General features: G+C 37.6%; 1 long non-coding RNA gene across 1 annotated transcript; it reads right to left on the bottom strand.

The window, feature by feature from the left end:
• On the bottom strand, positions 1–27,973 carry LOC126941065 (uncharacterized). The gene is made up of 4 exons (XR_007721077.1): positions 27,907–27,973; positions 21,433–21,524; positions 19,215–19,329; positions 1–71 (listed from the first exon to the last, which is right to left on the bottom strand). It is a non-coding gene; the product is annotated as an uncharacterized LOC126941065 (long non-coding RNA).
• Positions 27,974–27,980: the final 7 nt, after the last annotated feature.

Raw genomic sequence — 27,980 nt, 5'->3', positions numbered from 1 at the left:
TCTTTACTTCCGGCTTCTGGAAAAAGCAGAGTGGAAGGAAAAATAAAATGCTTTTTCATCTTCCAGCGATCCTGTTTTTAAAAAAAAAAAAAAAAAAAAAAAAAAAGATTAAACAAAACTATATCTTACTTAAATCATTTCAAGACCCACCTTAAGTCAATGTTAGCAAAAATTTGTCGAGAGCCATATGAAGGTAGAATCAGCCCGCAGGACAAGGCCCAAGGATAGAAATGGATGAACTCAGGAGAGAGAAACAAGGTACAGATTTAAGAAGGGGCCAAAAACATGTCTTCATATTTCTCAATTTTGTTTAAAATGAGCACATCCTGTACCATTTATGATCAGCTCCAAAAGCTCTTCCCCGGAGCGAACTGTCCATACAAATAAAAAAGTGCCTGTTTATTAAATTGCAAGTGGCTATCATATATATTAGAAAGAAATACCAAACAAAATCATAGATATTTCTGACAAGATATAAGCAGAATATATACACCTTTAAGTATTTTCTCTTTCACGTAAACATTTATAAAAACCAGGTGAAGAAATGAATGTGCAGAAAAGGGATTATGGCTCAGTCCAGCTATGAGTTTTTCAAGGGGTTGCAGCTCAAAAAGTATTTAAATAAAGAAAAACTGGTGGTTTTTAAAGTCAGTCTGAAGTTACTGTCATAGTATCTTGGGTTTTGTTTTTGTTTTTGTTTTATTTTTCTAGATTTACATATATACAAAGCTAGGGAATGTAAAGAATATAATATATATTATAATATATAATAAAGTATACGTTATATTCTTTTTCTAGCTTTATATGTGTACATATATGTGTTACATATTTATATATGAACGTATATAAAGCTAGGAAAAGAATATAATATATATTTAAGTGTATATATAAATATATATGAAATAATATAATGAAATAATATACATACATAATAATAAATATATATATTTATTCATACATATATATGTGGTTGTCTGCATTAATTCCCCTTAAAAACCAAAATTTTCCAAACTATTTCTGCCAGAGTCAATATCCTTTTCATTCACAGCAAGTTCTAAATTGAAGACTTACAAATTAAAACTCAAACATTTTTTTACCAAATAACTTCACAAACATGTTAAACAGGAAAAGGAAGTTAGAGTTAGGAATTGCGAGGCTATAAGAATATTTCTTTCCTAAAGGATTGGATACGACTGCCAACAATTCCGTGGTTTTAGCTGCTTTCAAAAAAAGGAATGTGATAATAGCTCCTGGGTGGAATAATTTTGGCTGGACTTGATTAAATCTAAGCTTAAAACTTACAGAGAACAGCTTGGACTGCATTTTTTTTTTTTTTTAAGAAACAGCATTGCATTTCATTTGACTGTGTCTTTGTCAGATTTGGGGCCTTTGAGGAGTCTGGCACTAGATTAGACACTAACAAAGCGAGCTGGAATACCCTGGGTAATATGAGTTACATAACTCCAATCAACACTGATGAGTGTGTGTCTATCTAAAACCCTGCACGTGTAATTTTGGAAAGGAGTTCTAAATGATTTTAAGGCCCCTTCCTTTCACAAAGGGCTATCTTATTCAGCTCCCAGAAAGTAATCATTCCAAAAAGCACAGGGCACACCCAGCTGGTATTTTTGTTTGTATTCTATTGTCTTTTTCTTTTGGTAAATAAATCATCTTACATTCCCTAGAAAAGCATCTACATTTTGCATCCAGTATCTTAAACTTTGTTCTTGACATTTTTCTGGTGACTTCAGGACACATGATTTTAACACCACTGGTGAGAATTTTAGAATACTTGAAAAAAATCAACTATATATTAAAGAACTCCTCAACTCTTTGTTTTCCAAATTCTAATACAAATAATATTCAATATGGAATACTGTTCTATGAGTTTCTGGGTCCAGGACAAGACAGATTTCTCCCCACTACTTCTGCTAAGTACAGCTAGAATCTCTGGTTATTATATATTAAATACACATAAAAAGACTCTGAAAGGTAGAACAAAAAAAGCAGCCTGTCTATGCACCTCATGATTCAAGAAAGATGCAGTGATAAGTTTCTTGGGTTTTCTTTTTCTTCACATATTCCAGACTTGGAGCTGGAAAAGCCAGCAGCTTAGAAACACTGAACAGCCCAGAAACAAACAAACAAAATCTCTCAAGAAAAGCAAGCACTCTCTAGCCAAAAGACCTAGAAGCAGCAGCCTGAAAGGAGAGAAAAGAGAAAACTTTTTTAGACAATAACTACTCTACTCCAACCAAACATCGTGAAAAAAAAAAAATGTGAACCCCGCCAAGCCCCATTAGCAAAGGCCAAAGGGCAAATGGGAAGCTTACACTTCCATCCGCATCCAGCTGTAATAAAGTATCACTCCCTCTGCCAAGCTTGTGTCAGACAAGAATAAGTAGGGAGCTGGGACTTTCAACCCTGCTTGACAGTAACAAAGCACTCTTCTCTCTACGTGGGTAGTTTCAGAGAAGGCTGAATGAAAAGCCTGGACTTTCACCAACAATATAGCATCTGTGAAGGCCACCTGGAGAACAGTAACAAGATGCCCTTCCCTGTCCCAGCCAGTGTGGTGTCAGCAGAGGTCTAGCAAGAAGACTGAACTCCCATCTCTATCCAACAGTAACAAGGCAGCCTCTCCATCCTGGATGTCAACAAATGCCAAATGAGGAACCTGGACTCCAACTCCAATATGGCAGTAACAAGGTTGCACTACTCTTGCCCCACCAGTGTGGTTTCATAGGAAGCCTACTGAAAATACAAGATTTAAATAGGATCCAGAGTAGTCTCATAACAAAATACCTAATATGTGCTAGATATAATTGATCATCATACCTGGATCATCATACCAAGAACCAGGAAAATCTCAACTTGAATGGGAAAAGATAATCAATAGTCACTGACACTGAGATGTTACAAATGTTGGAATTATCTGACAAGAATTTTAAAACAGCCATCACAAAAATGGCTAAGAACCCACTTGAAACAAATGAAAAATACAAATGAAATAAAGCAAGTCTCAGCAAAGAAATAGAAGATATAAAGGAGAACAAAATGGGAATTTTAGATCTGAAAAATACAATAACAAAAATGTTTAAACTCACCAGATGGACTGAATAGCAGAATGGAGAAGACAGATAAAAGAATGAGTGAATTTGAAGATAGAGCAATAGAAATGACCAATTTACCAATCCAAACAACAGAGAGAAAATAGACTGAGAAAAAGATGAAGAGAATTTAAGAATTTGTGGGACTATAACAAAAAGATCTAACATTCATGCAACTGTGGTCTGAGGAGAAGGAAAAAAGGGCAGAACTGAAAAGGCAGTTTTTAAATGTATGCCTAAAAATTTCCCACAGTTGGCAAAAGACATAAACTTACAGATTCAAGAATGTAAATAAACTGTAAACAGAATAAACACAAAGAAATGTATACCGTGACACAGAATGGTCACACTGAAAACTAAAGATAAAGAAGAAAGTCTTGAAAGCAATGAAAAGAAAAAACATCTTACCTATTTTGGGTGGTGAGTGGAAAGCAGTGGAAGAAACAATTTCATTGTCAGCAAATGTATCATGAGAAACCATGGAGGCCAGAAGGAAATGGCACAATATTTGTCAAATGTTGAAAGAAAAAAACCCTTATCTAGTAAAAATATCCTTCAAGAATGAACAAGAAATCAAGATAGTCTCAGATAAAAGAAAAGTAAGAGAATTTATTGTTAGCAAACCTTCTCTAAAAGAATAGCTAAAAGAAGTTTTTGAAACAGAACAGAAATGATAAAAGTTATCTTGAACATCAAAAAGTAAGAACAAAAAAAGTAAAAATTGGAGTAAATACAATAGATGTTCCTTTACCTCTTAAGTTTTCCAAATTGTGTTTGATGGTTGAAGCAAAAGAAATGTTAACATCATTTGATTTGTTTCTTAATACCGGTAGGGGAGATATTTAAGATTATTACATGATAAATGGGGGTAAAAGGGCCTTTAAAAAGTAAGGTTTGTGTACTTTATTTGAACAGTTAAATGTCAATACCAGTAGACTACAATAGGGTGTGTGTGTATGTGTGTGTGTGTGTGTGTGTGTATATGTATATATAAATATATATATATAAAATATATACGTGTGTGTGTGTGTGTATGTGTGATATAACACCCAGAGCAACCATAACAAAAGAAAACAAAGACATACAATTAAAACACCACAGGTAAATTAAAATTGAATTATTTGTAAAAGTGTTTTAATAACTCACAAGAAGGCAAAAGAGAAAAACAGAGGAAACAAACAAAAAATAAAATGAAATAATTAACTGCTAACATAGCAATAATTGCATTAAATAAAAATAGTCTAAATTTACCAATTAAAGAGGTTGTCAGAGTAGATTTTTTTTTTAAATTTAAAAGCAAAAATATGACCCAACTATATGCTGCCTACAACAAACTGCACACAACTTGGATGATACTCAAGAGCATTATGGTAAGTGAGAAAATCCCTTCTTGAAAGATCACATGATATATGATTCCATTTATATAACATTCTAAAAATGGAAAAATTATAAATACAGAGAACAGATTAGTGGTTGTCAGGGGTTAGGGATAATAGGGTTGGAAGGTGGAGTAACTATAAAGGCGTAGAATGAAAGAGATCTTTGTGGTGACAATTAGTTCTTTATTTTATTTTATTTATTTTATTTATTATTTTTTAAGTCCTCTCTCCATCTGAGCTGAGGGAGGCAGGAGGCGAAGGGCTAATTCCTTAATTGCAGTGATGGTTACACAAATCTACACATTATAAAATGGTATAGGTCTATACACACACATTGTACCAGTATCAATTTTCTAGTTTTAATACATTTTTCCAATTTTTTATTGTGGTAAAATACACATAATACATAAAATAAAATACATGTAAGAATAAAAATCTTAACCATTTTTAAATATACATTTCAATGGCATTAAGTACCATTCACAATGTTATGCAACCATCATCTCCAATAACTTTTCATCTTATAAAACTGAATCTCTATACCCATTAAGCAATAACTCCCCATTTAGTAACCCTTTCCTCCCTCTATGCCTTGGCAACCACCATTCTACTTTCTGTCTCTATAAATTTGACTACTCTAAGTACCTCATATAAATGGAATCATGTAGTATTTGTCTTTTTATGACTGGCTTATTTCACTTAGTGTGATGTCCTGATGGTTCATCCATGTAGTAGCATATGTCAGAATAGCCCTTCTTTTTAAGACTGAATAATGTTCTATTGCATGGATATATCACATTTGTCTATCCATTCATCCATGATGGACAATTGGGCTGCTTCCATGTTTTAGCTACTGTGACTATTGCTGCTATGAACATGGGTTTAGAAATATCACTTCAAGTCTGTGTTTTCAGTTCCTTTGAGTATATACCCAAAAGTGGAATTGCTGGGTCACATAGTAATTCTATTTTAAATTTTTGGTGGAAGCCACAATATTGTTTTCCACAGCAACTAGACCATTTTACATTACCACCAACATTCCACAAAGATTCTAATTTTTCCACATCCTCGCAACACTTGTTTTTTCTGTTTTTTTTTTTTTTAGTTAGTAGTAACTATCTTAATGGGTATGAGATGGTATCTCATTATATTTTTGATTTGGATTTCCCTAATAATTAGCTTTTCATGTGCATATTGGCTATTTGTACATCTTCTGTGGAGAAATGTCTATTCAAGTCCCTTGCCCATGTTTGAATTGGATTGTTGTTGTTATTGAGCTTTAGGAATCAGAATCTACTTATTCTGAATATTAATCTCTTATCAGATATGTAATTTGCAAATATTTTCTCTCATTCTGTAGGTTACCTTAGTTTTTTGGTTTTTGTGTTTGTTTTTGTTTTTGTTTTGAGATGGGATCTTGCTTTTTTTGCCCAGGCTGGTCTCAAATTTCTAGGCTCAAGGGATTGTCCTGTCTCAGCCTCCTGAGTAGTTGGGACTGCAGGTGTACACTACTGTGCCCTGCTGTAGGTTGCTTTTTCACTCTTTTGATATTATCTTTTGATGCACAAAAATCTTTAATTAAAAAAAATCTTTTTTTTGAGATGGGGTCCTGCTCTGTCACCCAGGCTGGAGTGCAGTGGCATGATCAAGTTCACTGCAGCCTCGATCTCCCAGGCCCAAGCAATCCTCCCACCTTAGCCTCCTAAGTAGCTGGGACTATAGTCCCATGGCCCCATACCCAGCTAATTTTATTTCTTAAGTTGAGATGAGGTCTCACTATGTTGCCCAAGCTGGTCTGAACTCCTAAGCTCAAGCAGTTCTCCTGCCTTGGCCTCTCGAAGTGCTGGGGTTATAGGCATGAGCCATCATGCCTGGCCAATTTTTAAATTTTCATGTAGTCTAATTTGTCTATTTTTTCTTTTGTTACCTGTGTGTGTTTTACATATCAGCCTACAGAGTTTTTAGCTCTTCTGCTAACCCCCAAAGTTTCTAATGAGAAATCAGCTGATAATCTAATTGAGGATCCCTTGAATGTGATGAATCTCTTCTTTCTTACTGCTTTCAAGGTTCTCTCTTTATCTTTGTCTTTTAATGGTTTGATTAAAATGTGTGTTTCAGTATAAGTCTCTTTGAGCTCATCTTACTTGGAGTTTTCTAAGCTTCTTGGATGTTTATATTGATGGCTTTCATCAAATTTGGGGGACTTTGAGCTTTTTTTTTTTTTTTTTTTTTTGAGATGGAGTCTCACTCTGTCACCCAGGTTGGAGTGGAATGGCACCATCTGGGCTCACTTCAGCCTCCGCCTCCTGGGTTAGAGCAATTCTCCCGCCTCAGCCTGTCTAGTAGCTGGGATTACAGGGCCCACCACCACGCTCAGCTAATTTTTGTATTTTAGTAGAGATAGGGTTTCACCATGTTGTCCAGGCTGGTCTTGAATTCCTGACCTCAAGCAATCCACCTGCCTCAGCCTCCCAAAGGGCTGGGATTACAGGCGTGAGCCGCCGCACCTGGCCACGCCATTATTTTTTCAAATATTCTCTCTGTCTCTTTCTCTCTTCTTCTTCTAGAACTCCCAAAATGTGTATAGTCATCTGCTTGATGGTGTCCTACAGGTCCCTTAGGCTCTATTCACTTTTCTTCAATCCTTTTTCTTTCTGTTTCTCAAACTCAATAATTCCTATGCCCTACCTTCAAATTTGCTTATTCTTTCTTCTGCTTGCTCAAACCTGCCTGTGAATCCCTTCAGTGAATTTTAAATTTGTTATTGTATTTTTCAGCTCTAGAATTTATTTATTTATTTTAGCCTTTCTATTTCCTTACTGATACTCGATTTTGCTCATGCATCATTTTCTTGACTTTCTCCACATCTTTCTTTTGTTGTGTGAGAATCTTTAAGACAGTGGTTTTTAAATCTTTGTCTAATAGATCTGCCATCAGGTCTTTTTTCAGGGACAGTTTCTGCTTATTTTTTAAGCGAGCCAAACTTTCCTGCTTCTTTGTTTTCCTTGTGATTTTGTTGTTGTCAAAAACTGGATATTCAAATCAAATAATGTGGTAACTCTGAAAATCATATTCTCCCTTTGCTGTTTGTCTGCCATTGCTTCTGTTTTTCTTTTTGTTTTTCTGATTGTTGTAGGCTGTTCCAGTGCGTTTTTCTAAGCAAGTGTGGTCACTTTCTAATTGCGCTCATATATCCAGTTACTTTTGAATGTTCCAGTCTTTAATGTCTGGCTCCCAAAAGGGAAAAATGAAAAGAGAAAAAAAAAAAAAAACTCAAGAGTAGGGGAAATATAGAACTGGCTCTTTAAATCCCCTGGATGTCACTTCAGCCAGAAGGAGAAAGGCTTGCAACAATGGGGGAGGTGTAGCAGAAGCAGCAACAATGGAGGGAGGTGATCAGAAGCAGCACTCAGCAATCAGAGCACACAGATCCCCCGTATTTGTAGAACACAGTCCTTTTTGCCCTCCCTGCTTCCACAAGCTATGTGCAAGCTGCTCCAGGAATACATAAAAAACTATCACAGGACTGGAGGTGGGGGATATGAACTGTTACTGTCCTAAGAGCTGAAATTGATTTAACTTAACCGCAGTTTACTTGTACAAGCCATTCTATAGAAATTGTAAGCTTTCAATTCAATAGATGCCAGAGTTCCAAAAATATTTACATCAGACAGATTCTGCCAGTGCAGTTGCTGTCTAGGTGAGAAGACAGATTCCTGAGACTTTTTACTCTGCCATCTTGCCAGAATCCTCCTAGTTTTAATATTGTACTCTCTAATGAGATGTAACTCTTTACCCAGTTTCCCCAATTGCTACAACTTGTGGTTAAATAAGATGGTTATATAAATTATATAAATGTTGACATCTTATGTGCATCTTCTCCAATGACAAAACCACTGGGGAAAACTTGGTAAAGTGTACCTAGGACCTCTCTACCATTTTTGCAGTTAACTGTGATATTTAGTTATCTCAAAAACAAAACAAAATAAAAAAAACAGAAAAAAAAAAAAAAAAACACCTTGCTGAACTTGAAATTCAGGCTCTATCACTGTTTGTGTGAACTTGGGCTCATTTAACCAATCTGTGACTTGGTTTTGTCATACATAAAATAACCATATCTACCAAGTTATGGTAAGAAATAACTGAAATAACATATCAAAAGAAAAACAGTTTAGTTAGATCCCAGTTGTCACTGTTTGCTTTTGTTGCAATTGCTTTTGGCGACTTCATCATGAAATCTTTGCCTGTGCCTATGTCTTGAATGGTGTTGTCTAGGTTGTCTTCCAGTATTTTTTATAGTTTTGGGTTTTACATTCAAGTCTTTCATTCATTTCGAGTTAATTTTTGTATATGGTGTAAGGAAGCGGTCCAGTTTCAGTCTTCTGCATATGGCTAGCCAGTTCTCCCAGCACCATTTATTGAATAAGGAATCCTTTCCCCATTGCTTGTTTTTGTCAGATTTGTCAGAGATCAGATAGTTGCAGGTATGTGGTCTTATTTCTGGGATCTCTATTCTGTTCCATCGGTCTATGTGTCTGTTTTTGTACCAGCACCATGCTGGTTTTGGTTACTGTAGCCTTGTAGTATAGGTTCAAGTTGAATAGCGTGATGCCTCCAGGCTTTTTCTTTTTGCTTAGGTTTACATTGGCTATCCAGGCTCTGTTTTCGTTCCATGTGAATTGTAAAATAATTTTCTCTAGATCTGTGAAGAATGCCAATAGTGGTTTAATAGTAATAGCATTGAATCTATAAATTGCTTTTGAGCAGGACGAGCCACAGACAAAACCCCTCAAACACCAAGATAGTGAAGGGAGTGGCTTTAATCAGCTGGGAGCATCGGCAGGCTAGCATCTTAAAATCCGAGCTCTTCGGGTGCTCAACTTCTGTCACTTTTAAGAGCTCACAACTCTAAGGGGGTCCGCGTGAGAGGGTCGTGATCGATTGAGCAAGCCAGGGGGTACGTGACAGGGGCTGCGATCACCGGTGGTCAGAGTGAAACAGAACAGAACAGGAAGTTTCACAATGTCCTTCCATACAATGTCTGGAATCTATCGATAACAACAGTTGCTAGGTCAGGGGTCGAATTTTAACTACCAGGCTTAAGTCAGGCAGGCCCGGGACTGGTTTCGGGTCTGTTTCCTTGCTTTAGGGTCTGGTTCCTAGGCACCAGGCTACCTGCCATTAGTTTCACTTCTCTTTCCTTTTCTGAGTATAAAACAATATAAAACAATATGAGAGGGTCTCTCTCTTCCCTCACTTTGGGCAATATGGCCATTTTAATAAAATTGATTCTTCCTATCCATGATCATGGGATGTTTTTCCATTTGTTTGTGTCTTCTGTGTTTTTTTGAGCAGTGTTTTGTAGTTCTCCTTGTAGAGGTCTTTCACCTCCCTAGTTAGCCGTATTGCTATGTATTTTATTTCTTTTGTGGCAATTGTGAATGGGAGTTCATTCCTGATTTGGTCCTTGGCTTAACTGTTGTTAGTGTATAGGAATGCTAGTGACTTTTGCACATTAATTTTGTATCCTGAGACTTTGCTGACGTTATTATTTAAAAAAAAATTAAAAGATAACAGATGCTGACGAGGTTGTGGAGAAAAGCGATAACTTATGCACTGTTGGCGGGACTGTAAATTAGTTCAGCCATTGTGGAAGACAGTGTGATGAATCCTCAAAGACCCAAAGACAGAAATATCATTCAACCAGCAATCCCATTACTGGGATCCCATTATACCCAAAGGAACATAAATCATTTTACCATAAAGACACATGCATGCGTATGTTTATTGCAGCACTATTCACAATAGCAAAGACATGAAACCAACCCAAATGCCCATCAATGACAGAATGGATAAAGAAAATATGGTACATATACACCACAGAATACTATGCAACCATATAAAAGAACAAGATCATGTCCTTTGCAGGGACATGGATGGAGCTGGAGGCCATTATCCTTAGCAAACTAACACAGGAACAAAAAACCAAATACCACATGTTCTCAGTTATAAGTGGAAGCTAAATAATGAGAACACATGGACACATAGAGAAGAACAACACAAACTGGGGCCTTTTGGAAGTTGAAGGGTAGGAGAGGGGAGAAGGTTTTTAAAAATAACTAGTGGGTACTAGGCTTAATACCTGGGTAATAAAATAATCTGTACAACAAACCCCCATGACACAAGTTTACCTATGTAACAAATCTCCACTTGTACCCCTGAACTTAAAATAAAAGTTAAAATAATAAAATAAAAAAGAAAAAGACAAAATAGAAGAAAAACCATTCTGTGAGTACTTAAGTACTAAGTGATTACTCTCATGTTTCTGTTTTCCTGTGTTGTAGAGCTTCTTTCAATCTTTGATTATTTGCAAGACCTAGTGCATGTCCAAATTATATAACTATTATCCAAAGCCTACATGACCAATAAAATGTTTTCAGCATTTCTCCAACACATCTTAGAAAACATTGTCCTTCAGGATAAACACAAAAGGACTAGACACAGAGTATACCAAGGTGCAGGCACAGGCAGGCTTGTCATCGGACTTTATTCACACCTTACCTTAATGATCAAAATATGCCTTCCAAAACACAGGATGCTTACAACCCCGTGTTATTCATCAAACAAAAATAAACAAAAACTGTATTAATGTTTAATAGATCAAAAGACAATTAGGAAAACTGGCACATGTATAGCCAGACAAATCCAGAGAAAAAGAATAAAATATGAAGCCAAGAAATCAATCAAGCACATATGGGGAGTTAGTACATGAAAAGGGTGCCATCTGAAATTAATGAGGGGAAACATGAACTATTTAATAAATGGCATTGTAATAATTCGCCACCTAGAAAATTATATATGTTACACCCACCTTCTATATCAGGACAAATTCTAAATGGATCAAAGATTTAGATGTGAAAATATAGCAATAAAAGTGCTAGAAGAAAATAGAATATTTTTTATAATCTTGAAGTAAGAAAGACTTTTCTAACCATGACACAAAATGAAGAACCCAAAGAAGAAACAAATGATAAAATTCACTATATGAAAATCAAAAAGTTCTGCATGGTAAAAACAAAACAACAAAAACAAATCCAAAAACCAAAAAAAAAAAGAGGAAAAAATACTCATATAACACAATAACAGAAGGTCAATAATCTTCTTCTAATATGCATATGGTTATTTCTTATAACATTGCTTATAATAGTAAAATATTAGAAACAACCTAAATTTTCATCACTAGGAGGCTGATTGAATGAAGAAATTATGGTTTAATAAATTATATGTTATAGAATATTAGGCAATTGTAAAAAAACTGAGAAAGCTCTTTAAGTAAATAATATGGAAAGATCTTTAGGTATATTATTAACTTTCTAAAAAGCAAAGTGCAAACCGGATGTATAGTATGCTACCTTTTGAGTAAAAGGGGTAAAATAAGGAAACGTACTTTTTCATTGCTTCTGTAGACATAAAGAAACTCTGGAATGATTTATAATAAACCAATCATGCTGGCTATCCAGAGGGTAGGCAGGTAAGTGGGAAATGAATAGGTAATCACAATTTTTTATCTTATGCCTTTTGTAATTTTTTGACCCATTAAAAAATATATCTGTTCAAAAACTGGATTACAACAACATTTAAGCAGATGAGGAAAATATTATTTTATTCATTTTAACCTCCACTAAAAAATATCCCAAGAGATTCTTTTTTAGACTGAAAATACTCTGGAAAACACCATCTAATCAGAGACCAGGAGACTCAAGATACTACAAAAAGTGCCTGGATTAAAATGCTGAAAGATGACTTCCCATTCAGTTGTCTAAGAAATTAGTTAAAATTTACTTTAAAATACGAACAATGGGCTGGGTGCAGTGCCTCACGCCATAATCCCAGCACTTTGGGAAGTTGAGGTGGAAAGATTGCTTGAGTCCCGGAGTTCAAGACCAGTCTGGGCAACATGTCACGACTCCGACTCTACAAAAAATACAAAAATTAGCCAGGTGTGGTGGCACATACCTCCGATTTCAGATACTTGGGAGGCTGAGGCAGGAGGATCCTTGAGCCCAGAAGGCAAAAGCTGCAGTGAGCCATGATTGTGCCACTACACTCTGGCCTGGGTGACAGAGCCAGGCCTTGTCTAAAAAACTATTAACGGTAAAGTAAAATAAAATAAAACATGAACATCATATAATTTTTTGCAAATCTTAAAGGCATTAACAACTGAACCATATAAAATTCTGAGACCTAGCAATGCCATACTATATTAAAGGGACATAAAATACAAGAAAAAGATAACAATGAAGGTAAGCAATTGTGGGAGGGGAGAAAAAGGCTTTGCAGTAGACAGGTGAATAGTAGAAAAATATCAAAGATTTGCAGTTCATTACAGGAGTAACTAAAGTTTGATAAAAATATTCCAGCAGGTCATCATATGTGCGTATTCTGTGTGTGTGTGCTCTTATTTGTTCATTTATTTATTTATTTTATTCATTTATTCATTCCAAACTGGCAACTTTTCTTTTCATTTTAAATACACAATTTAAAAGCAGGAAGGAACTGTATTCCCAAAACTTATAGACCTACAGAAATAAAAATTGACTTAGAGGCCAGGAGCCCTGGCTCATGCCTATAATCCCAGTGTTACTGGTGGAGGGTATCCAGGTTCTTGGCGTTCTGAACAAAGAACTGGACAAAATGCACAAAGCAAGGAAAGAATGAATCAACAAAAGCAGAGATTTATTGAAAACAAAAGTACACTCCACAGGGAAGGAATGGGCCCGAGCATAGGGGCTTAAGAGCCCCAGTTAAAGAATTTTCTGGGGTTTAAATATCCTCTAGAAATTTCTTATTGGTGAGTTGGTGTACACCCTATGTAAATGAATCAGTCCTAGTGGTTGTAGAAAGCTGCCAATCAGAGGCTGAAGTGAAGTTACAAAGTTACATCTTATGCAAACATCTGATTGGTTGTGGAAAGCAACCAATCAGAGGCTTAAATGAAGTTACAAAGTTATACTCCTATGCAAATAAAGACTTGGCCCACTACCAGCTTGATTGGTTGTGTGAGGGGACCAATCAGAGATATTTTCAATTTTTCATCTGCCAGGCAGAAAAGCAGGGGCAATAGAAAGGGAATAACCTCTGGTCCTTTTGTTACTTGGACATGAAAAGTTTGCGTTTTCCTTTTGCTTTACTTCCAGGAAGTCAGTGTGAATTGGCCTTAGGTTCTCTGCCTCCAGACCCTATTCTTCTGCCTCGCCAGCACTTTGGGAAGCCAAGGCAGGCAGATCCCTTGAGGCCAAGAGTTCAAGACCAACTTGGCCAACATGGCGGAACCATGTCTCTAAAAAAACACAAAAATTAGCCAAATGTGGTGGCACATGCCTGTAATCCCAGCAGCTCAGGAAGCTGAGACATGAGAATCACTTGAACCCGGGAGGGAGGTGGAGGTTGCAGTGAGCCAAGATCACACCACTGTACTCCAGCCTGGGTGACAGAGTGAGACTCTGTCTCAAAACAAACAAACAAACAAAATCTATTTAGAGAAGCAGTCTTTACAAAACATTAACCTAAATTGTAAGATGGGGGACAGCATAATTATAATATTGGTAAGTGACCACAAAAAGCAAACATGATCATTCCTAAAACACTGACTATTAAGTCCAGAGAGATTATAAACATACACGCTTTTATAACTGCTAGTCATTTCTGTCTAAGCTTTAGTTATTAAGTTAAATTATTTACATCTAAACCATAGAAAGAATTCACAATTTTTCTGAAGTTTTTTCTTCAAGAGAAGAAAGAGAAGGCAATTTTACAATGAGTAACATACACTTTGGATGGAAATCTAACAATATAAAATTGGAGTTTAAATTTTTTATGGGGCCAGGCACGGTGGCTAATGCCTGTAATCTCAGCACTTTGGGGCGCCAAGGTGGGTGGATGACGAGGCCCGGAGATTGAGACCAGCCTGCCCAACATGGTGAAACCCCATCTCTACTAAAAATACAAAAATTAGCCAGGCGTGGTAGTGCGCACTTGTAGTCCCAGCTACTTAGGAGGCTGAGACAGGAGAATCACTTGAATTCGGGAAGCAGAGGCTGCAGTGAGCCAAGATCCTGCCACTGCACTCCAGCCTGGGTGACAGAGCAAGACTCCGTCTCAAGAAAAAAAAAAAAATTGTGGAAGATGTAAATTTAAGTCTGTAATTTTCAGCTATAAAGTAGCCTACCAATTAAAAAATATTTACATTAATCTGGTGATATGGTTTGGCTATATCCCCACCCAAATCTCATCTTGAATTGTAGCTCCAATAATCCCCACACATCATGGGAGGGCCTCAGTGGGAGGTAACTGAAACATGGGGGCAGTTACCCCATGCAGTTCTCATAATAGTGAGTGAGTTCTCATGAGATCTGATGGTTTTAAAGGGGGCTTTTTCCTCTTTGCTTGGCACCTCTGCTTCCTTTCATCATGTGAAAAAGGATGTGTTTGCTTCCCTTTCCTCCATGATTTTAAGTTTCCTGGAGGCCTCCCCAGCCATGCGGAACTGGGAGTCAATTAGACCTCTTTCCTTTATCAATTATCCCAAGAGTCTTAGGCAGTTCTTTATAGCAGCATGAAAATGGACTAATATATCTGATTTGTCTTTTATTTTCCATAATCCAAGTTGGAGTTCAGAGTTCTTCCTCAATTCTCCCTAAGCACTCTATATGTATTGTACCTTCTTTTATTGTTCTAGAATACTCTTGATGTCTCTGTCTTGCCCCAGATGGATTCGAGAGGCCCAGACCCTGTGTCTTTTATTTACGGTTGACCCTTAAAAAAATTTTTTGAACTGTGTGGGTCTGCTTATATGTGGATTTCTTCAACCTTTGCCACCCCTGAGACAGCAAGACCAACCCCTCCACTTCCTCCTACTCCTCAGCCTACTCAACATGAAGAGGAGAAGGTTGAAGACCTTTATGATGATTCACTTCCACTTAATGGATAGTAAATATATTTATCTTCCTTATGATTTTCTTAATAACATTTTCTTTTCTCTAGCTTACTTTAAGAATACAGTATATCGGCCGGACGCGGTGGCTCAAGCCTGTAATCCCAGCACTTTGGGAGGCCGAGACGGGCGGATCACGAGGTCAGGAGATCGAGACCATCCTGGCTAACACAGTGAAACCCCGTCTCTACTAAAAAATACAAAAAACTAGCCGGGCGAGTTGGCGGGCGCCTGTAGTCCCAGCTACTTGGGAGGCTGAGGCAGGAGAATGGCGTGAACCCGGGAGGCGGAGCTTGCAGTGAGCTGAGATCCAGCCTGGGCGACAGAACGAGACTCCGTCTCAAAAAAAAACACAAAAAACAGAATACAGTATATAATCATATAACATACAAAATATATTTTAATCAACTGTTTATGTTATGGGCAAGGCTTGCAGCCAACAGTAGGCTATCAGTAGTTAAGTTTGGGGGGAGCCAAAAGTTATATGTGGGCTGGGGCACAGTGGTTCATGCCTGTAATCCCAGCACTTTGGGAGGCTGACGCCGAGGCATGAGGAGCACTTGAGGCCAGGCATCAAGACCAGTCTGAGAAACTTAGCAAGACTCCCCCATCACTCTCCCCACAAAAAATATATATGTATATATGTTAGTCTGGCCTGGTAGTGCACACCTATAATCCCAATTACTCAGAAGCTGAGGCAGGGGGGTCATTTGAGCCCAGGAGTTCAAGGTTGCAGTGAGCTATGGTTATGCCACCGCACTCCAGCCTGGATAACAGAGTGAGATTCTGTCTCAAAAAAAAAAAAGAAAGAAAGAAAAAAAAAACTGCGGTTTTTTTTTTTTTTTTTGTTTTTTGTTTTTTTTGAGACAGATTCTCTCTCTGACACCCAGGCTGAAGTGTGGTGGCATGATCTCGGCTCACTGCAGTCTCGACCTCCCAGGCTCAGGTGATTCTCCTCAGCCTCCCAAGTAGCTGGGACTCAGGTGTGTGCCACCACGCCCGGCTAATTTTTTGTATTTTTAGTAGAGATGGGGTTTTGCTATGTTGCCCAGGCTGGTCCTGAGCTCCTGGACTCAAGCAGTACTCCCACTTTGGCATCCCAGAGTGCTGGGATTACAGGTGTGAGCCACCGTGCCTGGCCGATATGCAGATTTTTTACCTATATGTAGGTGCATGAGTTCCCCTAACCCCCAAGTTGTTCAAGGGTCAACTGGGACTGTGGTATTCACAGAACCTAGTACACTGCCTGGCTCACTGATGCTTAATAAACTTTTTTTAATATTTAATTAAGTGTTTAAAAATTAAGACATAGTAATATTTTGTATATTAATGACATTTTAAATACCCAACATTTTCATTTAGGCCAAAGTTATTTAGTTTTCACATACACCATCACTCAATAAGTGATACTGAATTTATAAGACTAAATAAGTATAAGAGAAATTCAGCCTTAGGAGATTCACTGTAAAATTCTAGTAAACAAATTCTTCAGGGCTAATTTTCTTTCTCTGTTCATGTAACTCAAAAGTAGCTATGATAAAATTTGTTTGTTTGTTTTTTGTTTTTGTTTGGACAGAGTTTCGCTCTTGTTGCCCAAGCTAGAGTGCAATGGCGCAATCTCAGCTCACTGCAACCTCCGTCTCCCAGGTTCAAGTGATTCTCCTGTCTCAGCCTCTCGAGTAGCTGGGATTACAGGCGCTCGCCACCATGCCCAGCTAATTTTTTGTATTTTTGGTAAAAATGGGGTATCACTATGTTAGCCAGGCTGGTCTCGAACTCCTGATCTCAGGTGATCCGCTGGCCTCAGCCTACCAAAGTGCTGGGATGACAGGAGTGAGCCACCACACCCGGCCATAAAATTTATTCTTTTACAGCATCTTTGTATTCAAGTGTTTTGTAGAAAGTATTCAAGATTATTTGGTTCCTTGGGATGTTATATAATTTTTATTTACAATTAAAATATTTGATAAAGCCTTTAGACATTTAAAATCCAAATTTCTATGTTCAGAAATTATGTGTTACTGGGAATGAGAAATTACACTGCAGGCTTCACCAGGATCCTTCTGAACGTGCCCTGCTTTAAATGGCCAACAGGGGGCAGCATGCTCTAGGGAAATGTCGAATCCTGCAACAGTCTGTGATGAAAACCAGTCGCAGAACTGCCACCAGAACTCTTGGACTGTGGAATGCAGGGTAAACAAAAATCTATTTACTCTACTGTCTCCAGTCAAACTACTTCTAAAGCAGTAGAGGTCATCTTATGGTTTCAACCATTTTACAATTAGTTTTAGTATCACCACTAATTATCACCTGCTTGTTAATGCATAATAATAGGTGAATGTAACACAAAATAGCAAGTTTCCTGTCAAGCCAGAGAGGAGAGAAGAAAGAGCTAAAAGAATCCTGGGAACATGAAATATTGAAAAATGCTTAAGTAACCTGGAACAATTATTATTTGCACACTTAATGACCTTTCAGTCTAATAAATATGATGAATATGTGATGTTTTACTGTTTATAATACTAACCCCTTATATATATTATTAACATAAATACTACTAATAGTAATGCACTCAAATAACTAAGAACTACTGAGGATTTTTAGGCTAATTAATGTATTCATTCCTTGTACAAGTAAATTCTATAAAAACAGAAAAATTTATTCTATGAAATAGATTGACATTCAATATCATATATTTTACTATAACTATAGGATGTTACTAGTATGGGGTCCTTTTATGGACTAATATACAGTAGTAAAAATTGTGGTAAAATTGTAGGCAAGTTAGATTAGAAAGATAATTACTTTTTTATTTTGTTCAGTTTGGCTAGATTTGTTCTTTAGCAAAAGGCATTCATTTGTGTATATTCTTAATTTTACTCTGCTATGTTGTCATGCTTACCTACACAAACTGTTAATTAATAGTACCCTTGATTGTGAAGCTTGAAGAGATCCTGACATTCCCTCTATTTAAAGAGTCTTTGAGTCCCTACTTTTGATGTAGTTTCCTAGGATACTGAGAAATCAGTTGCTATTTAAACATTGGCTAGACTTGTCTAACTTCATATAATTTCCTTGAGACTTGTTTAAAATTATATTAGCCACTAAGCTTAGAAATGTGTCAAGTAGGAGTCAGGTTATGACCTTGTACTTCAAATGAAACTTGAAGACCTGAAGATGTGGTTGGCTCCCATAATCTCAGCTAGTCCTCACTGATGGCTTCATGGCAGCGCAGCACTGGAGAAGTACAATCAGGAAACATCACTCTAGTTCTATTATACAGTTCACTCAGTTGATGAGTGTTGAACCAATTATTAAATTTTTCTGTACCTCAATTGTATATAAACAGTGTAGACATTTGTTAAATGTTTGTCAAAGTGATTATGACAATGATGATACTACTTTCGTTTTCTAAGAAATCCAAAAAGGAAATTTACAAATAAAGAACTAAATGGTAATGAAAAGTTCCTTTTAAGGATAATTTCTAAATATGAGTAATTTGAATTTTTAAAAAGAAATTAACATTATGCTCAAAGTGCTTTGCCAGGTCCTGAGAAGACTAACATAAATAAGTCAAGAGGAGAAGTGGCTCACACTTGTAATCCCAGCACTCTGGGAGGCGGACATGGGTGGATCCTTTGAGCCCAGGAGTTCAACACCAGCCTGGGCAACACAGCAAACCCCATTTCTTTTATATATATATAGTTATTAGCTGGGTGTGGTGTCTCGTACCTGTAGTCCCAGCTACTCTGGAGGCTGAAGTGGGATGATTGCTTGAGTTGGTGAGGTGGAGATCGCAGTAAGCAGAGATCATGCCACTGCACACAGCCTGGGTAACAGTGAGACCCTGTCTCAAATAAATAAATAAATAAGTCAAGAGGAGCACATCATAACAGAGCCCTTCCTAGGGAGCTGAGGAAGGTTTCACAAGGAAAATCATGTAATCTGGCCTGAAGGATGCTGAAAATTTCAACCAAAAGCAAAAAGATTATTAAAAATAATAGGCCTGGCGCGGGGGCTCACGGCTGTAATCCCAGCACTTTGGGAGGCCAAGGTGGGCAGATCACAAGGTCAGGAGATCGAGAGCATCCTGGCTAACAGGGTGAAACCCCGTCTCCACTAAAAAATACAAAAAACTTAGCCAGGCATGGTGGCGGGCGCCTGTAGTCACAGCTACTCAGGAGGCTGAGGCAGGAGAATGGCGTGAACCCAGGAGGCGAATCTTGCAGTCAGCCAAGATCGTGCCACTGCACTCCAGCCTGGGCGACAGAGCGAGACTCTGTCTCAAAATGAATAAATAGACAAACAAATAAATAAATAATAATATTTGGAGCAAATTCCAGGAAGTTGGACAGAATAGGATAAGAGAAATGGCACATCACCTTTGGTGCCTGAGTATGTGGGGTGAACATGGGTTTGGGTCAGAAGAAGGAATATGTTGGATGGTATGGCAAGGGTATGTACCTTGTATTTGGTGGACATGGCAAAGCAGCAAATATTTATAAAACAGCATGATTACATAATCAAATTCATATTAAGACTCTGGCAGCAATCTGAAAGATGCATTGGAATAAGAGGAGAGATAGGAGACAAGGACTAAAAAGCTATTACAAGAAAGACAGCAAAGACCGGAATTGAAACAGCAGTAAGAAAAAGAAGATAAATTTGAGCTATTTCAAATGATGCTTCAATAGGACCACAGTTAAAGAATGGCCAATTTTTCTGGTCCCTTACACTGCCCTAAAATTTCTACTTAGTCTTGACAGTGTGATGCAAAAAGGAAAGTTAAGAAAGTAAGATAATTATTCTATTTTAATAATTCATAATAATAGCAATTTATGACTAATAATAAAATTTAAGATGGGGGAAGGTAGTCGAATTGGATTTGGCTGTGTGAATGTTGAGACATTGGTGAATTGTCCAGAACAGATGCTCACACAAGTTGGATATTAAGATTTGGAGCCTGGTAGACAAGTCAGGGTTGGAAGTACAAATTTGGGGATAGTTTATGCATAAGTGGAAGAATGAAATCACTGCCAGAGAAGGAATATATATGGAGAAGAGAGGAGTGTTGAAGATGACCTCAGAAGGAAGTAACCAGAAAGGAGGAGGCAGCTAGCAGTAGGGCAAAGGTGTGGATGGAGAGGGAGAGGAAAAATAGTGCCCTAGAATCTAAAAAAAATGGACAAGCTATTAACAGTGATAAATGCTAAAATGCAGGAAGGCTAAGGATTGAGAAGTCATTATGTTCAAGGATTCAACTTTAGTGGAATGGTAACAGGAAAGTGGATTGCCTCAGGTTGAATAGTAAATGAGAAGTGAGTTTGTATCCTTCTTCCAATACTTCCATAATTTCCAAAAATCATACTTTGTGTGAGAGTAAATTATAGCCCTAAGAGTGTTCAATATACTCTGTAAAGAGATGGAAATGTACAATATAACTAGAAGGTTCAAAATGTGATAACTCTGGCTCTTGAAGAGGTAAGCTTCAGCTGTCTAAAATGCCACTAGAATGAACATCTCATTTCCTTGACAGCAATGTCCAAAATGCATTTTTGTTTTTAATGTTTTTAAATACTGTATTTAATGCATGAGCACCAACAGTAGAAAGAAGAGAAAACCACCATAGCCAGTGGAAGATATATCCAGAATCTGCAAATCAAAGGATAAAAACTGCAATACTCAAAAGATTACAAGAAAATCGTATTTTATCTTTAATGTTTATTTTTCACAGTATTAAATTAAATAGCACTCTTACATTGATCTTAATACTAGTGTTCTTTAATTCATTTACTAAAAAACAAACAAAACAGGGTTTCTGTTCCCGTTTTGATCTTAGAAGTAGATAAGGACAGCAATTATATTAAACTGAACTCCAATTCAAATCACTGTCAAATACTTTTTGGTATTCCAAATCTGGTAAATATGGGCTGGGCATGGTGGCTCATACCTGTAATCCCAACACTTTGGGAGGCCAAGGCAGACAGATTGCTGAGCCCAGAAGCTTGATACCAGCCAGGGCAACATGGTGAGACCCCATCTCTACAAAAAAAAAAAAAAAAAAATTACAAAAATTAGCCAGGCTTGGAGATGTGCACCTGTCTTCCCAGCTACTCAGGAGTTGAGGCAGGAGGATCGATTGAGCAAATTGACAGAGTAAGACTATGTCTGTAAAATAAAAAAAATAAAAAATAAATCCATTAAAGTCACTCAATGAGGCCCTGGTTGGTGCCTTAGAGTGGAAATCCCAATATATACTATAAGGTCTATAAGGATAAACGTAGAAATATTTTTATCAGATTTAGTATCTGCTGTAGCCAAAGAATGGTACCTGTAGACATTTACACATAATTGTTTAATGGATGGATCAGCATCCACATCTGTCTGACACTAAAGCCTGTACTCTGTCTACCATATCACAGTTTCCTAAACTAAGTGATACTAAGAATCATCTGGGGTATTTGCTAAAAAAATAGGTGTTCTGATTGAAGACATAGAAAGGTTTATTTTTAATAATGACCCTAAATTGTTCTTATCATTGGGCATATCCAAACCTGCAGAAATATTCCTTCTTCTAGCCTCCACATTCTCCCCACCGACTCAATACCTCCTCCCACAAATAACAATACACATTTATTGACCACTGTTCTAAATGTATTGATTCACTTGATGCTTACAACAATGTTATGAGGTAGACACAATAATCATTCTTATTTTTCAGAAGAAGAAACTGAGGTATACAGAGTTTAAGAAACTTGTACAAGGTCACAGAGCTAAGAATTAAGAGAGCAGAGATTTGAACCAGGCTTTCTTCAGAACCTGACCTTTTAAACACTGTATTACTCTGTCCATACTCACTTGCCCCTTCCTCCCCAAGGTGCTAGCCCCAAAAGTTCCCTTTGGATAATCATTTCCAAAACCAGTAATGAAAGTCAATTTATTGTCTGTATACTTGATTACAAATTTCAAACTGGTAAACTATAAATAAAGGAAGTTTCACAAGAAGGTATTCAACTGGATATTTTAAATATAAGAAGTAGCCATTTACAAGAAAAGTATGACATGCAGCAGTATAATCCCAGTCATAAAAACATAATATAAGGCCGGGCGCGGTGGCTCAAGCCTGTAATCCCAGCACTTTGGGAGGCCGAGGCGGGTGGATCACGAGGTCAGGAGATCGAGACCATCCTGGCTAACATGGTGAAACCCCGTCTCTACTAAAAATACAAAAAACTAGCCGGGCGAGGTGGCGGGCGCCTATAGTCCCAGCTACTCGGAGGCTGAGGCAGGAGAATGGCGTGAACCTGGGAGGCGGAGCTTGCAGTGAGCCGAGATCGCGCCACTGCACTCCAGCCTGGGTGACACAGCGCGAGACTCCGTCTCAAAAAAAAAAAAAAAAAAAAAAAAAAAAACAACATAATATATAAAATAATATATAAAAATAATTTTTAAAAGCTACACATATCCAGAAAGATAAGCAAATTATATTGTACCACCTGAAAGATATTTAAAAATAAAAGTATATTTGGCATTTAGGAGGCTTTAAGGTAATTTGGGGGAATATGTAAATTAGTTATTCATTTACCACTATGTTGCCAAGCAAGATTAAAAGAAATAAATTTCTTATTAGACAATGTCAAACAGAAACCCAATGAGCATTCAATAAATTCATTGTCTATCAAGAATTCAATTAAAATCTAACTCTCCTTTTAATAATGATAGCTACAACAAAAGAATTTAGGCAAATAATACAAGCTCAAGGCAACCAGATTGGATTTTTAAAGATATCCACAGATTAGGTTTTTAAACATATCCACCTTATCACATATAATAGGTATAATGAAATGAGGTGAGTGTCTTTTATCACTTAATTCCTACAGCTTTTTTTTTCAATGCTTTCTGTCCAAATGCTCAAGTTTTCTACCCACAAAACTACGAGAACATGTGTTTTTCTTTTTATTACTCATATTCCACGCATTTAGGCATTGCCTTTTTTTTTTAAGTTCTTAGAATGTATCTATGTGTCATTGTTGAATTATCCCTAAGACAGAACAGAATCCCAGTGGAAGATCTTTCTGAAGTGACTGACAGAATTAAGAGCTGCGGTGGGACCCTGTCAAATGATTTATCACTGTGGTTAACCTGCAAAAAGTAAAACAATAATAATAGCCTACCTGAAGCTTTAACTCTGTTCTATACTTGATAAACACAAGAATAAATGTCAGGAGAAACCTCAAAGGCTTTCTTTGACATTAGCAGCCAACAGAAACAACTTAGTAACTAAGGCCTTTGTTTACTGTTTTGGATACTACAAATAAGCACTGTCATGCTCTGTTAATACATCCTATTATCTGTCTCTGAAAAATACAACTGCTAAATTAGTGACATCATGGAAGAGCCATAGAATACAATAGTACAGTGACTATTCTTGATATCCTGTAATTGATGATGTGGTAGCTTATAGTCACTGGCCAGTGCTGGAGGCTCAAGGTTGTTTATACCTCTACCATCCCTGTGTTTTCTCAGGACCTCAGAAATCTCACTACAAACCCTCCAACCACTAGCCCCAATATGTGTGTTTTGCTTCTTGCCCGCACATCTCCACTTTGCAACTTACCGCCACTATAGTAATAAAGGCTTAGCATCAGTTCGTTTCTCACTCATTCTCACTCTCCCTGCTTCTCCCTGCAAGTGGTCCCATGGCATACCATGCGTCTTATCCTCTAGAATTGTAATAAACAACTCTTCTTGTAAAGGCAATGGCCTCTGTGTCTGTCATCTTACCATAACTGATAAAAACAAATCCTGGGTTCATATTAAAATAGTCTAAGCATATTATTAAAAATGTTCCTACATGTATACTCCATTTCTTTGAATGCTTCAAATACTCTCACTAGTTTTTGCATCAATACTTCGTCTTGTATATATGTATTATATATTCATTCATTTATTCATCAACATATCTACACAATGCTAGGCCGTGCAGGAGAGACAACAATGGAAGACAAAAGCCTTCCCCTCATGGAATTGATACTCTAGGAATTACAGTGATGAGTGACGGGAAAGGGCATATATTTTACTTCATTTGAATCCCTACTTTTCTTCTGTGTTTCACATATACCAATATTTCATAATATTTGCTGAATAAGAAAATGATTTGGCCAGGTGTAGTGTCTCATGCCTGTAATCCCAGCACTTTGGGAGGCTGAGACGGGAGGATCACTTGAGCCCAGGAGTTTAAGACCATCCTGGGCAATATATTGAGACCTCGTCTCTGTGGAAAAATAAAAATTTCTATAAAAAATAAAAATAAAAGAAAATGATTCCTTTCCTTTGTGCATCAGAAGCCATTTTCTCTATCCTTTATTACTGAATAGTTGTTTACAGTTAAGAGACTTTCAATGGGCTTATCTCACTTGATAAATATCATAAAGTAGACCGATGTTGCATGATACAGTAATTCAAGCAGTTGGACTTCACTGAATGAGCAACCTTACTCACTGATCACTGATAATGCCTGGAGCTGACATTATTTCACATCTGTCATACATATCATTAAAAAAACAGAAACAAAAATTAAGAACATCTGAAGGAGAAAAACAAAAATTATACTTCTCTAACCTTGATTCAATAATTTAGCAAATATTTTCATATTAAAGCAGACTGGATATGTGTGAGATTGGGGATGGGGGAAGATGGAGGGAATGATTTCAAGGGCACTGATATAATCGATAGCATTGAAAGTTAAATAAGTCATGGAAATTGTTGGCTAAGGCCGTTAAGGGGCTCTAAGGAGGCCCTAAGGCCCTACAGCCCTACGGGGTAATCAGTTGCTATCTCAGTGGGAACTTAAACTATGTCCCAGAAATTAGCTCTAAATCTCTAGTCTACATCTCTTGCAAGTAAGTAATTATTAATATTTTATATTTTAAACATATGTAACATCTTATAAGGAAGGACAGGAGTCTGGATTTTTTCTCAGTGTCTCACTTTCTTACCTATACAAGGGAATCAGATTACCTATCAAAGCAGATATTACTGTTGCAAACTCAACATTCATCTATTTATATCCCTTTTCTGCCTTTTTAACACAGCCCTAATTTCATGCATTCTCCCTCGAGTGTCTGTGTCCTTTAGGAGAGGCTGGCCTTCTCCTTAGCCCTAAGATATAAATTGCAATTGTCCTAATCCCACCATGGAGGCCTTACCTCCCTTATCAGTGATAGACGTAAGCACTCAAAGCAATTTCAGTTAATAAGACATGACAAAGAAATCTGCCGGGGAAAAAGAGTTTCCTTAATCTTTTAAAGGGGCAGAAGATAAAGGTGTTCCCCTTTTTGGTCTCTGAACATTATCTGTAATCTGGAACTGAGGGAATCATTTTAGGACCATAAAGCAAGCCAGACGGGAAAACAACACACTTAAAGATGGCAGAGCCAAAAGAAGAAAGAAACTTGTGTCCTTGACAATATTGTCCAGATGCAGAAGTAACCAACCCTGGGAATGATTTTATCTCCATGCATCTAGCTATTAGGATTTGTTTTAAAAAGGCTTAAACAATAAGGACATCTAGTAAGGTTCCTGTTACTGCAGCCAAAAGCATTTCAACTGATATGCCTTCTCTCTTTCAATAGTCTCACTCTTACGTAGTAGGTTTCTCAATATAACAAGGTGTGTTAGGTTAGATGCAAAGATAACTGCCAAAATTTCCTCCTACGATCAAGCCGCGTAATGTCTATTTCCCTTTTCCACCATTCTAGTCCTTCTGTCATGGAATACTGCAGAAGAATATAATGCCAGTTCCAGACTCAGGCTTTAAGAGAATTAGCATCTTTCCTCCTCCTTCACTCTTTTGGAAGCCAGTCATCATGTAAGAAAGCTTAGGCTAAACTCCTGAATGGAGAGAGGCCTTGTGGAGAAGAATCAAGTAACTTCAGCCAAGAGGCAGCACCAAGACTTCAGTAATGTGAGTTAAGCCATCTTGGACCTTCCACCCCAGTTAAGTGAAGATAGCTGACACCTCATAAAGCAGAGACTAGACATCTCCGCTAAGCCCTGCCTGAATTCCTGGCAACAGACCTGTGAGCAATAAAACATCTGCTGTTTTTAGTCACTAAGTCTCAAAGTGGTTCATTATGAAGCAATTGATAATTTATAAGCAAATTAATATTTTTTTTGCTTTGTAAAATTGCTGTAGTCATTTCACAATGATAAAGAATTATTTAGTGAGTCACTAATAGCTTTGAATGGTAACGAACATTTTTTCTCAAATATGTGTGTTTTAACAGTCTTGGCTGACAAAGGAGAATTTGTTTCTATGTGTGTATGTATCGCTTTGTTACTATCCTATGTACTTTTTAAAATATAACATTTTAAATATGTAACATTTAAACATGTAAAATGTAACATTTTAAAAATAAATACAAATAAATGGGAAACAATTTGCAACAAATGAGTTGCTATCCTTAATAAGCAAAAAATTCTCACAAAGAAAAAAGAAAAATCTTACCCCCTTAATTTTTTAAATGGGAAAAGCCATCTCTGAAGAACCACAAATGGTCAATAAACATGAAGGGGGACCATCTTAAGCTCACAAAGTTGAAACATGAGGCATCATTTTTCGCCGACTAAATAACCACAGAAAAATTTAAACAGTAAGACTTAATACCAACTTCCACTGAAGAACGGGAAGACCCTGAAATAGGCTCCTGGAGTCTATGATACCAGTCTCCTTGAACTATGGGGACGTGGGCGTCCCTGGTCACAAGTTGCCTGACTTTGGACAATGTCTACGGCTGTAAATTGGGGACTATATAGCCACAGCACAAAGCTGTTGTAAGGCTCCAGTGATACTCATAGGCAAGAGCAATATAAGTGACTGTTAGTTTTTGTTCAGCCTATTTGCGTTTACTTTTGTCAGAGATCTCGGAAAAGAACTGGAATCACAGGAAAATCTTAATTTTTTTTTTGAGACGGGAGTCTCCCTCTGTCACCCAGGCTGGAGTGCAGTGGCGCGATCTCACCTCACTGCAAGCTCCGCCTCCCACGCCTCCCGGGTTCACTCCATTCTCCTGCCTCAGCCTCCCGAGTAGCTGGGACTGCAGGCGCCCAGCAGCACGCGCGGCTAATTTTTTGTATTTTTTAGTAGAGACGGGGTTTCACCGTGTTAGCCAGGATGGTCTCGATCTCCTGACCTCGTGATCCGCCCGCCTTGGCCTCCCGAAGTGCTGGGATTACAGGCGTGAGCCACCGCGCCCGGCCGAAAATCTGAATATTTTAATGGAAAATTGGGAGTGGGATTCGGGAATTACTCGACACCAACAATCGTGGGTGGCGCCGGGAGAAAGCCAGGGTGGCGACGGCCCAGGCGGCTTGCGGGGCCCCTGAGTGCCGCCCCTCACAATGACCCCGACTTCTAGCTCACCCTCGCCTGGGCTTGGAGGTTCCGCCGGGCTAGCGGCCGCTGGGAGAAGGCAGTGGGACCAGTTGATCCCGCGG

Source organism: Macaca thibetana, chromosome 18 (assembly GCF_024542745.1).
Source record: "Macaca thibetana thibetana isolate TM-01 chromosome 18, ASM2454274v1, whole genome shotgun sequence".
In the NCBI taxonomy this organism is placed as follows: Eukaryota; Metazoa; Chordata; class Mammalia; order Primates; family Cercopithecidae; genus Macaca; species Macaca thibetana.
The sequence above is the reverse complement of the archived record's forward strand: the minus strand, read 5'-3'. Positions and strand labels throughout refer to the sequence as shown.